General features: G+C 41.3%; 1 protein-coding gene and 1 long non-coding RNA gene across 5 annotated transcripts in view; one reads left to right on the top strand and one right to left on the bottom strand.

Annotated features, from left to right (window-relative positions):
* The window catches only part of sipa1l1 (signal-induced proliferation-associated 1 like 1), a 75,173-nt gene extending 69,482 nt beyond the window's left edge, over positions 1–5,691 (bottom strand). For 2 of the 4 annotated variants that reach the window (XM_071467416.1, XM_071467415.1), the window contains exon 1: positions 5,441–5,691. The gene's annotated coding sequence lies outside the window, so the exon portion shown is untranslated. Of the gene's footprint in view, positions 1–5,372 lie in introns of all 4 variants that reach the window. The other 2 variants (XM_071467414.1, XM_071467413.1) reach the window with 2 other exon arrangements.
* Positions 5,692–5,848: 157 nt separating this feature from the next.
* LOC139612153 (uncharacterized) lies at positions 5,849–7,543 on the top strand. Its single transcript, XR_011686448.1, has 3 exons — positions 5,849–6,042; positions 6,802–6,886; positions 7,097–7,543. It is a non-coding gene; the product is annotated as an uncharacterized lncRNA (long non-coding RNA).
* The last annotated feature ends 5,066 nt before the right edge of the window (positions 7,544–12,609 follow it).

Here is a 12,609-nt window from a genome sequence, read left to right as displayed (position 1 = left end):
CAACTAGCATATAATATATTACAGTTAATTCTAGGATGGAGAATAAGCTCAAGTTGCCAAATATTAATTCTGCTGAAGCTAATAGCCCCGAGCTGCACGAGAAATTCAGTCAAATGACATCTTGAGTGTTGGAATAGCTATGTAATTTCCTGACAAATTGCTTGCATAAATTTCAGGTTGCAGCTCCACACACTCACACTAATTTTCCCAAAATGGCACAGGAGAGACAGCGGCACTTAACAAATCCAGCAGGGTCAGAGAAAGCACTTCTATCACTAATGCCAGCCCAGGCAGCCAACAGCAGTGACATCCTTTTAGTCATCCAGCAAGACAGAAATTTGAGAGCTCTATCTGCTCGGAAACAGATGGCAAGGCAGTTGGTGGGAATTTCGGCAACGCTCCCATACATCTCGTGCTCGTTCGTGTTCTTGCAATGTCATCATGGAGCTGAAGAGAGTGCATCTTGAGAGAGTCGTCAAATTCACACCTAAGCCCGCGTTTAATGCGGAATAATGAGCACGTACCGAAAGCATCATACCCAACAGTTGTGATGTTGTGGCTGTTTTAAAACAGATCACAACTAAGTCACACAATCATACTTGACTTTGTATGAAAATATCCACTGAGTCGATGACTTGATGCAGTTGTTGACAGCTTTTAGCAATGTTTGTATAGCTGATTCCTCACAGTGAATGTGAAGGCAAAGTGGTATAACTTTATTGGATTTTGTTTTTTTATTTGATAAATACAAAGTTAACGGAACAACATACACTTTAAAAGTATGACCGACAATCTCACTGACTGAGAAGAGCAGCATTTATGGCATATTCCGAAAGTTATTATAGATACTTTTGTTTACTTTTTGATACTAAATCTGTGTATTGTCAAACTCACATTAAATCCTGATCAGGAGAGGAATCACAAAGCCAGATGGATTATGTGCTGAACGTTCACACCAATCTCAAACATCAGTTCATGGTGGATGCATCAGGGATCTAAGGGGACCAAATGAAGGTCTATATAGAATTGTGGTGAAATGCTCAAGGATGTTCTGTCTACAAAAGAATTTCTACATATGTAATAAATAATTTTAGAGACTGTAGGTCTACACACTAAGATTGTATGCATTACTGCATTTGGCTGTGGTGCCTAGTACATAAAGTCAACCTACAATAATATCTCTTGAGGTCCAGCCATATCAGTCTGCATTAGGTTCCTAATGTTAATTGTCCTAATTAAGCCTTAATAGTACCTATGGTGGTGTTTAACATTTTTCTGCAAGCCATTTTTGGACTACAATCTAAACCTAAATTGATTTAATCTAAATTGACTAGTCACTTTCACTTTGTCACCAGCCGACCAACCAGTCGACTATTTTGCCCACAATAGCCACATACACTGCATTGTTGCTTCCTCTTTATGTAAAAGTTTAGGCTTCAACATTGTGCTGTTGTCTGGCGTTGATTGTCCACCCTGGCTTGTACTGTTACAAGAATTACAATTCCTCACTACTGCTGACAGCATTTAAGCATTGTTCCCATAATATCAAGACTGTCCTCTCTCTCTCTCTCTCTCTGGGCTCTCCATCTGTACAGTATGTTCCTTGTGTTTACTTCTGCATGGATTAGCCTGCCTAGTCATTGTTTCATGATGTTTTTATAGATTTTTTGCTCATCTGTCACAACTGAAATCTGAAGCTTTTTTTTTTTATAATCGACACTGCTTTTGTGTGCTATAATCCACTTATACAGCCCTAATTAAGAAGTTATTTCACCAGACAGAGAGTAGAAAATGGAGAAAGAGAAAGGCACCCGATACAAAGAAAATTTAGCTTTTAAATTCCCTCCATCTCAGGTGGAAAGGCTAAAATTAACAGTTTCTTCTTGTGCCCTCTCTTTCCTTCTCTGACTGCTATGAAAGGTCCTGACATCACCAAGTGAAAGCCTCTACAGGGTTTTCGATTTATCCTGTGCAAAAGGCCACGGATCAAAAGAGATATGCAATTTCACATATCAGAGAAAACACCGCAAGGGCTGTTTGTTAAGTGAAAACAATATGCTGGCTTGCACTTCAAAAGTGTCAGAGCACACAGACCTAGGCTTTCCACAAAGGCTGCACTCCAGTCTTCAGGGATACTGGTTTTCTGTTTACCATTTCAAATGTTTAAAAATACTTCCTGGATTTCGCTGTCTTAGCAAAATCACCACACACGCCTAATTATCTGTTGAATTAATAGCACTGTTACAAGTTCATCTGGCTGTGTTATCATTCAAGACGGGTCTCTGAATGAAATGTATTGACGTGGCCAATACTGTCAGTTTAGTGGTTAGAGAAATAGGCAACTTGGTAATAGGGTTAATTATCTTTGTATGATAGTGTGGTTTCAAATTCCATAGGTTGATTTTTTGCATTCATAGTACCACTTTTTTAACTCAAGTGAAAGCAAAGAAAGGTTCATTGGTGACTCTAAATTGCCCATAGGTGTGAATGTGCATTGGTCCTCTGACTACCCCTTCCATCATTCAGACCTTTCTTCCTGTCTACAGTCAAACCTGACAAATCCACCATATCTTGTTTGAAATGTGAATTATGCTTATAATGGGCAGCGCCAATTAGCTAGCTTCCTAATGTCACCCTGATGTAGCATCCTAATGCTATCCTGATGTGACTCCGATGTTGTAATTACAACTGGTAGTGTTGTACTTAACCCAGCACGAGTGAAACAGGTGTTATTATGTTCATTTTACAGTAAATATCTGCACAGCATTTGAGCTAGATGGCCACCGTTAAATTCTCTATGCAGGGACACCCCTAATTTGGTGGCGCCTCATAGTTTTATTAAATCATTCTGCCCAGCAGTGTGATCTATTCACCGTTAGAGTATTTCATGCTCTGGTATTTCTCAAGAGACAGCCCACCCCAAGACCTTAAGCAGGGGGAAGTCGCATTCCAATCTCCAGCAGACGGAGAGACAGCAGAAAGGGGAGGGAGACCAAAACACAGAGAAAAGGAAAAAGGAGAAATTAAGTCAAAGAGGGAGTGAGGGGAAAGCAGAACGGGAGAAAGAGAGAAGGAGAGATAAGGTGAGGGACATGGACAGAGATGAGGAGAATGTCAGAGTCCTGGCATGCCTTCCACAACAGGAAGGAAGGAAGACAAGAGCAAAAAGGCACTGTCAGTGATGGGAGAAGGGAGGGGGGGGATCGTGGGAGGTGGAGAGTAAAGAAGAAGCAACACAAGTGAGACAGAAGGGGCGGACTAGGCAGAGATGCAAGAAAGTAACCAGGTAAGGGGGGGGGGGGCAGTATAGTGAGGCTGGTGTGGGAGGTCGAAAAAACAGAAATGTTCAGCTTCTGTCAGTGATGTATTGCATGTAGATAGTTTAAGTGCACGCTGTCCAGCTGTGAGATCGAAATGTCCTCTTTTTCCTGAATTTGCATTCGCCAGATTTCTGTCTTTGTGCACTGCCAAAAACCTTGTCTGTCCCAGATAGGCCCAGGCTACACATGAGAGGCTCCTTGACAGACTGACCACATCTAGATCACAGTGCATCTGATACAAATTTAAACCTTAAGATTTTTGCTTGCAAGCACCAACTAAGGCCCTGGGAAATTCTTCGTTTGAAACTCCCAAATAAGATCCCCTACTCTGCTTATGATGGAGAGAGTTCACAACTTTGCAGCCAACTCCAGCTGCTTAATCCGGGAACACCTAGAGAGACGTTTCAGATGCTCTAAATCCCAAAAGCCAGTTGCTGATGAGCAGCTTTTAGCTTTTTCTCTTCCCTTTTTTCCCACCTCCCCTTTAATTTGAGAGCTACATGTGTTACAGAACATGCGCGCCTCCACCTACACACTCAATTTCAATAGCCTACTTAATATTGTAAATGCGACACAGCCCCCAGATCTGCTCAGCCTTGGCATTCACAGGCACCGACGAGGGAGGGCTGATGGCATGAGATGTTCGACTGCTTATACATGAGTTTTTTGGGTTGTTTTTTTTTTTTGACGCAGCGGCTGCAGCAGCCAAAGCAAAGCAGACAAAGAAGTTGAAATGCCGTCTCGGAGGGAACGTATCTCTAATGCTGCTGTTGTGTTTCGAGTTGAGAATATGACCCTCCCTGGCCACCCGATGAATAGAGATGAGATCTCTTTGACGCGTCCATTTAGGGCTTGTCAAAGGGGGAAGGAGTGTGTTTCTGTGTGTGTATGTAAGCACCCCGGAGGGTTGAAGCTGGTAGCCTGGGGACAGGCTCCACAGGTGGAGATGGCAGCAATTACAGAATACAGAGCAGCTACAGGGGGTCCACTGACAATAAAAAATCCCTCTCACTGTGTCATTAGGGCAGAGGAGAGCTCTGACACAAACATGGACCAATAAAGTTGTATTTAAGTGAACTTCGGTGAGTGTTAGGAGTTTTCTTATTTTATCTAAAGCCACACCGGGTTTTGCTCAATCAATAGCTTGCTCCGTCTGTGGTAAAATGGATCAAAGCATCTATGGCACCTTCATGATTTAAATGTGAAACTATTGCATCACTATTCAAATCTGACAAGGCTACACAGACGGCCATTTTGATTAATGAGACAGATTTTGACAGAGCATTTGGTAGAAATTCTGCTTTAACTGATGTTTGATTTGCTGCAAGTTCCTAGCTGTGCATTGTTTTTGTTTGTTTGTTTTTTTGTTAACGGATAAGGTATGATTTTTATGACATTTTAACAAACCAATAGCCTGGTTTTAGGAGAAAAGTCATCAACTGTCCGACACACGGTTGCACCTCTGTCTGAATCCACACCTTACCTAATGAAGTACTGCAAATGCACAAGCAAACCCCTGCAAACCACGGCAATGCCTGACAACACAACGCAGTGCAACAGTCATGACTTTGCACTGCGTGAGTTTCAGAGCAAAGAGCTGCACAGCCAGAGATGTGACAGCATGCATCTGCAATGGATAAATCACGTCAATACGGCATTCACATGCACCGTTCACAAGTAAAAAAAGGTTGAGAGAGACGGGAAACCCACAAGAGCGGCAGCAGCTAGCCATCCCAATTATACAGCAGCCGGGCAGGGACTAAAATAAACAACGATTACCTTAATCTGATGGTCAGTTAGCTGGGTTTCCTGTGTCTTCAGGAGAAGTCTGCATTTTAAACTGCGGACTGCGCCGAAATGTTCAGCTAACGACGTGATTACAACCTACTTCATATGTTAGCTTAAAAAAAATGACGTTAATCATAACAGTACCTGACTCCCGGCTAAACTTTTCTCCGCCAAACGTTACCTGAAATCCGTGAGCGTTTACCCCAAACACCGAAATGCGAAGATTAAAAACTCAAACCATTAACAACTCGGCTTGTTCCTCACCAAAAAATAACGGTGTTGATATCGTCGGAGAGTCGGAGAGGAGCCGGCAGAGGAGGGACCGCACTCACCTTCATCAACGTCCACCTTGTCGGGAGGTAAATCTCGCCCTCAGTGGTCAGTCAACCGGCGTACACAACCCGTGGCCGCCGGAAGAGACAAAAAACAACCGGCTGTGAAGGTTTCTAGGCGGAAAAACCTCTGGGGCTCTTCACCTTTGCGTCCGCCGCCGTCCTCGCACTCTGCCGACCGCCTCTCGCTTCGCTCAAATCAGAAGTTCATCCAAAGTTGCAGCGGTTCGCTCCGCCTCGCCGCGACTGCGAGGTCGCCGCCTCCTCCATCGACTCCTCTGGGCTCAAATCTCGCGATACGCGTCCGAGCGGCCGCGCTCACGCCGGCGTATTCTCGCGATACTACGAGAGATGGGGAGGGGAGGGGGGCGGAAAGAGCCGAGTGCTGGGGAAAGGGATGGGAAAGAGGGAGAGTGTTGCCGTGGCAACGAGATCTGATGGGCTTCTCTCTGCAAGCAACTGGTGTTTGTGTGGCAGGTTTGAGTGTTGATGAGTGCAAGTGTTCAGCTAATATTGCATCATCTGTTTGCATTTCGCATCCAGGCAGGTGCAACAAAATAACTGGGCAATCCATCAGAGGCTGCATGCGGTTTCATGCAAAAGTATGGCCACCATTTTCTGTTGACTTTTGACCTGACAGGAAGTGCGACAGCAATGCAGATATCAATGCATTGTTTTATTCAACAAACTTAAAAAATTAGAAAAAAAATTAAACAGTAAATGTGTAAGAGCTCGGGCCCCTCATTTGGCCGCTTGCAAACATTTTATTCATCATTTAGATATTTGTCAAACCAACCTTGTCAGTCACCAGCCTCGAGGTCTTTTCTCTCGTAAAAATGAAAAATATTGTTTGTAAACACTTCTGATGACTCAGAAATCTCACCTTTGTGTCGCTTATCAAAGTTTGTTTTCAGTTGTGTAATGGATGCATTGTTGGGGGAAAAAAACACCAACCACAATTGCAGTTCTCGCCACTCGTCAAGTACCTGTGAGTCTCAAGGGTTAGTACTTCAACTGTTACAGCTTAGTGCGCCACAATGAGGCAAAGTAGATGCCACACAAGAAAACTTACTCAGACAACAACCGGAGGTGGGTTAATTCCTTAACAGAAGTGTTTTCAAACTGTATTTTCAAGTTTAACAAGAGAAAAGACTTCAAGGATGAATGCAAACTGGTTGGTTGACAAATTCACATCTGGTTAATCGCCCCATTTCCATTAAAGAGCCGCATATTGTTGCTACCCTGAGCTTTTCTGAGGGAGCTGAACAGTAGCCTACTTTTAGATCTGTTTGATTTCCACCAACTCTGCAAGAATTAAATGGGACATTAGCTGCTTCACTGCCTTTACCATTTATTTGCAGTTTGGTTCTGGGTGGGATTATCAAAAGGCTGATGAAAGCAGAGAGATAGGATGAAAAAAAAAAGGCACTGGAATGCTCTGTATAGGTGAGTTTGATTGGACATGAATTAGAGCATCTTAAAACACAACACTGCTTTATACATTTACATTTTAACATCGCATTGTATTGACGAGTGATAGCTAAATAATTAGGTAGATTTCCTAAAGGTAACTCACCACTGATCTCAATAATGGAAGAATGATGAAACCGCTCCTTAAACACTGCTGAGATGTTTGTTTGTGTGCTCTGGATGCAGGATGCTCCAAGGATGCTGGGAATGCTTCACTTCTCTGACACACAAATCCGTTGTATGACGCAGAAAGGATACAGAACATGCATTTCACTTGAGTTTGTCAAGGGCGAATACTGAACAGCTCCACAGAAGCCACAAACCAGGGTTAGGGTGGTTCAATGCCATGTCAAGTTGTTTTGCTGCGGGGTTGCTTTTATACTGCTTTTAACTTGAGTGGCTGAAATTATGTCTATTACTCGGATTTATCTTATTCATTTGCAGTAGATCAAGAAGCATTCGTACCCGTAAACACATTGAAAAATACTTGAGATCGTAACTGCTGAGGTTCTTTTATTAATATGTGCATAGAGTAACTTATGTTCACCATTTGTCATATGGCAACCAGCCCCAGCACCCAAAATAAACATAATGCACATAACAGTCTGGATGTGAAGAGATGCCAGACACAAAGTCTGGAGTAAAGCAAATATAAAATAAAAGTATTTATGATATGAACATACAGTGGCCTGTGTAGCAGTTAATATAGATATAGCCATATCAGTTAATAGACAGCAACAAAGGTGCATTTACGATATGCATTTTAGGGGTTTGATTATTATTTAAATGCTATACACCCAGATTTGCAAAATCCACCTGCTTGCTTTCCCTCACATACATTATTTATTTCAGCATAAAATTTTAATTAGATAAGAAAAAGAACACTGCCCTAATTAAAGCGACTCAGCAGGTGGCAACATCAGGAGTGGGTGAATAGTATGTGAGTCGCAGGAATTCATCTCTCTCCTACATAACCACCAGTGAATAGCTACAACCTTGTTCTCTGTACTCTCTGTCCTCAGCCTGTCTGTCTTTTCTTCTCTGTAATTATTAATTCTGCTTCCAGTGACAGTAGCTCATATTCTCATCCTCACTTACTCATTCTCTCCGCATTTACCTCTGACTTTCTTTTTATTTCCACTTTCCATGCATCCATTACTCTAAAATGTCATCCAGCGTTACATAACAATCCAATAAAGACAAAGGAAAAGAGATTACCGTCATTAAAACCATTCTATTCCTGTAGCTCAATGGGTCTTAACACTACCCACCCCATTCTGTCATGGGGCAGATATTTGTGTGGGTGGTTTGTATTGTTCTCTGGTGAAAAACTGCTCCCACAGGATTAGCTCAAGTGGTCCAATTGGGCTAGCCACAAAATGCAGTTCAGTATGGATTGAAGCGTAGAAAAGATACATCACCAACAATCGATGACACAATTGAAAATGAAAATTTCCTGTTAGTTATATGAATAAAATAGTGACGCATTAGTTACTTGGGCAGCAGAAAAACAGTGACAACTTGAGAACACGTAATTCATCAAGTGATGGAATTATGGGGTTCGTTCTGCCTGTAATCAGTTTGTTTATGAGAACAAACTACTGTAATGTCATTATTAGATTAAAAGATGGCACATCAACCAGGCAGCCATAGGAAAAGCCTGTGTGCAGAGCAGAGGCCCTTACTGCAGCTCCTGAAAATACTCCTGATATCTGATGCAGAGGAGCATGTGTGTGTCTGTACCAATGATGGAACAAACACTTTACCAGCTGCTGACATTTCATGCTGTCAAAACTCACTTTCCAGTTCAATGGAAAGTGAAGGAAAAAACAACAGTTATGTTCAAATGCTTTAAAGTGAATAAACTAATATGTGCACTGCTGTATATTACTCATGCAGTATTATAGATGCCGTATTAACGACAATATTTAGTGATGCACCGATCCAACTTTTTTTCTCCTGATATCAATTCTGATACCTCATCCAAAGGTATTTGCTGTTGGCCAAGTACTGATCCAACACTATTCTACTTTTTAATTACACAGAAAAATATATTTAATATGGATCAGTCATGTCATGGCCTATACTCTATCGGCTTAATGTATTGGTGATGATAAAATATGTGCACTGATGGTAACCATTGATCAAACTGATCATAATTTCAAATTTTAAAACTTATCATCAGAGATTAAATGTCTTTTGCACAGATTTATTATTTCATTTGTTGTTTTTTTGTATTTGTCACATTGTGTGAGATGTCTCCTCATCTCACACAATGTATTTTAATGTTTTCTGCTGAAATGAGCTACTACTGTAACAACAGTGATAAAATTCAAAATAGCATGGTCTTTATTCAAAAAATCCAGGATCATACACAGGGAAGCAATCTGAAAAAGGCAAACACTAGCAGGCAGGGAGCAGGAAAACGTCTAATGAGGACATACAAAGACAATCTGCCAGAGAACAAAAAAACACAAGATAGTAAACAGGTTATAAACAGGTTGAATGGGCGGAGAACAGCAGGGGCAGGTGCGTGGGCGGAGCACAGGTGAGGATGGTCAAGGGGGCGAGGAAGACATGAGGACAGGAACTGCAATGACTCAAGAGCTAAGTACACCAAAATAAAACAGGAAACAGACACTAACAGGATGTTACAACTACATTTAGACAACAATAGTGCCTATCAACAGTGCATACTGACAAAATGCACACAAGTTTGTTTGTTTCTCTGTCTGAATGTATAATACTACATACTCAAAATACAGTTACAATTAGAATTAGGCCACAGTCCTCATCATAAACGCTGTCCCAATTCCATAATGAAAAACAGATTATATACAGTCTGTAGTAAGTGTATTTTATACTTGTGCTGTTAGTCTACAATATTTCAATTATTGTGTCACCATTCTGTATTGCTAACATAGTAATTGTGTACAGACTGTACTATACTAATTGTCTTAGTATACAGTTTTTGCAGTTATTCTACAAAATATCAAGAACAACCACAGCACTTTTTTCAGTTAAACTACAACTTTGGCGTATCCCTGCCAATTAAACCTTAACAAAGACAAAGTTGTGTCTTCCAAACTCTTTCTCGACATGTTTCACCACTATCCACCAGTTTTGTTTTAATGCTTTGCATCTTTGAGTGGCTCCACCATTTAATTTGTGCCATGCATTGGGAAGCAAACACAGCATCTCAGCACCACACTCCTACTGAGTGTTTTTTAAATGTAGTACTTGAGTATAATTATTACTTGTCCAATATGGACACATTACATACTCAAAACCAGCTTAGATTCAATTTGTAGTGTGAAGATGAGGGTGTACTTCCTACTTGTTAGCAATGCATGTTCGAGATTATATGAGACTCCTTTAAATTCAGTGGGTCCCCTACAGTGAGGAGGTCTGTCTAAACTTTTGAAGTTGTGTCATCTTGGCCTACACCTCCACTATAATCTTTCATGTTCTCTGTTGGTGGTATGAAGGACTGGCCTGCAAGAAAAGACAGAATCTTAATGAGGAATGCTGTTTTTAAAACTCTTCGCCCTTCATCTATTACAAAATTCCCTTTACATCACAGCCTCAAACATGGTGGCACTGCAGCGGCCGACTAATGCATTCAGTCTGAGATATATTAAGATGTCAAGTTGCGAAGTCAGACATGGGGCGACCACCTATTGGATACGTGACCGTGGTAACCCAGCGAGGGAGAGCGGTGGGATTCCTGGCTCTGTTGCCCCTGGAAGCAGAGGAATGAAAAGAATGGGCCCCATTCACAAAGTTCCTCTCAAGCGGCGCTCCTACACTAATAGAGATTGACATGAAGAAAGGCGACAAGTTGTTTTCACATACACTGGCTCTTTTGTTCCCTTTACTAAGGGGCGTAAGGCAGACAGTGTGCTCTGAAAATAGACAGAATTTGATGCGCTTGTTTTTCATAAGTGGAGAGCACTGTGTCTTGATTAGAGTATGTGTGCAATTAGTGTTTTGTTGTTGCACATTGTTATTGTGGGGATAAACTGGCAGGGTTATTTGCTTGGCTGAGTGAGTGGCAGAAGTTTTAGAATAGACAAGAGGAGAATAGCAACCGATGATGTTCAGTCCAATTGCTGTATCGGAAGAAAGAGCTAATACTATGACATGGACAGTTTCTTTTCTCTTTCCTCAGCCCCTACGTCTTGTCAAAGACTGCGGGACATTTTGATCAAATTGCCTCATACACACGAGCACAATCATCCAATGCACCAATTGCACATTAAAAAGAAACACAAGCAACACAAATAGCACTGAAACGAGACTAATGCACTCACATCTAATACACAGTATACCCACTGGCTTAGTGCGTGAATTTCAACAGGGTAGTGCACACACTGCCATTGCTCACTCACCGGAAATGACGATTGCACCAGGTGACTGCGTATGTCGCCCACCTGCCAGCTGTTTGGCTAATTTTACTTAAAAATGAACAGTGTGTGTCCTGTGTGTGCTGCCTGTGTCATGCGATATAAAAATAAGGCCGCCATCTTCACCAACGACTTGTTCTCCTTCCTTCAGTCACCATTTTTGGTGGCCCTTCCTTTTCCGCTATGTAGCCAAGATGGCGACCGTTGTGGGTGAGAAAGTGTCCTTCGTTTAACAATCAATTTTTTAACTGTTTTAGTGCACCATATAGTGCACTGCATGTTGTCATGCTTGTCAATGTGAACACACTTATACATTCAAAATAGCAAGTGTGAGTACAGAAGTATGCAAATTGAGACACAGCCTAAGAGTCTGCTGTACTTAGGCTGACACCTGCAAATCAGCAGCATACACAAATTACAGCTGAGACCAATGGGACTGAGATGTCATTAGTTTTACTGGTCGACAAGTTAAAATTTTGACCTGATGATGACACTGGTTGAACATAAATGTCTGAGCCAAAATGAATCTATTATGTCATGATATTAGAATTTAAAAAAATAAAAATCAGGGAATCACAATATCATCAGTATTCATTCACTGGCCACTATGAATGTCTGTGCCAGATTTTGTGTCAGATTTCATAGAAGTGACAACTTTGACCACCTAGAGGCGCTAGATGAATTGTCACCAAAATCATTACAATTTTTATTTCACTCTAATTGAAATTTTTTCTCATTTATCAAACTTGGTCATGTTAATCATGACACCATGACCTTGAACGGGATATGCACTTTTATGGAATGGACTGATGACTGTTTGGAGGGGGTGTATTATCATAACAGCTACTAGTGCATGAGTTGGAGTCTGTAGCCTCGGGCATACGGCTCAGAAACAGTTAGAGCTAGACAAATAAACCACTTCACCACAAGCCCCACACAATCAGCTTCATTTGAACACGCCTGAAATTCCTGTCAACCCGTTGCTGAAGCAAGTATAGCAAAGACAAGAATAAGAAAGGGTAAATAATCAATTATTTACCATGTGTATATTTAATGGGAGTTGCTTCAACCAAATACCAGAAGCATATTGAATCTATTGAATGAAAGGTAGAAATAAAAGCAAATAGAGAAGCAGGCTTTCTTCTCTTGTACTTTCATCCTCTGTCAGGTTACCCCTCACTTTCAGTTTGTTTTCTTGTTCACTAAATGTAGCAGATTTTTTTTCATATGCAGCTAAAACAAATAAACAAAAAAGTTGTGAAGAGGTTGTCATTCCTCAGCTACAGGGAACTA

This window comes from Trachinotus anak, unplaced genomic scaffold (genome assembly GCF_046630095.1).
Source record: "Trachinotus anak isolate AG129_WGS33_773 ecotype Australia unplaced genomic scaffold, CSIRO_AGI_Tana_v1 ptg000031l, whole genome shotgun sequence".
NCBI lineage: Eukaryota > Metazoa > Chordata > Actinopteri > Carangiformes > Carangidae > Trachinotus > Trachinotus anak.
This window is presented reverse-complemented; position numbering and strand designations above follow the sequence as displayed.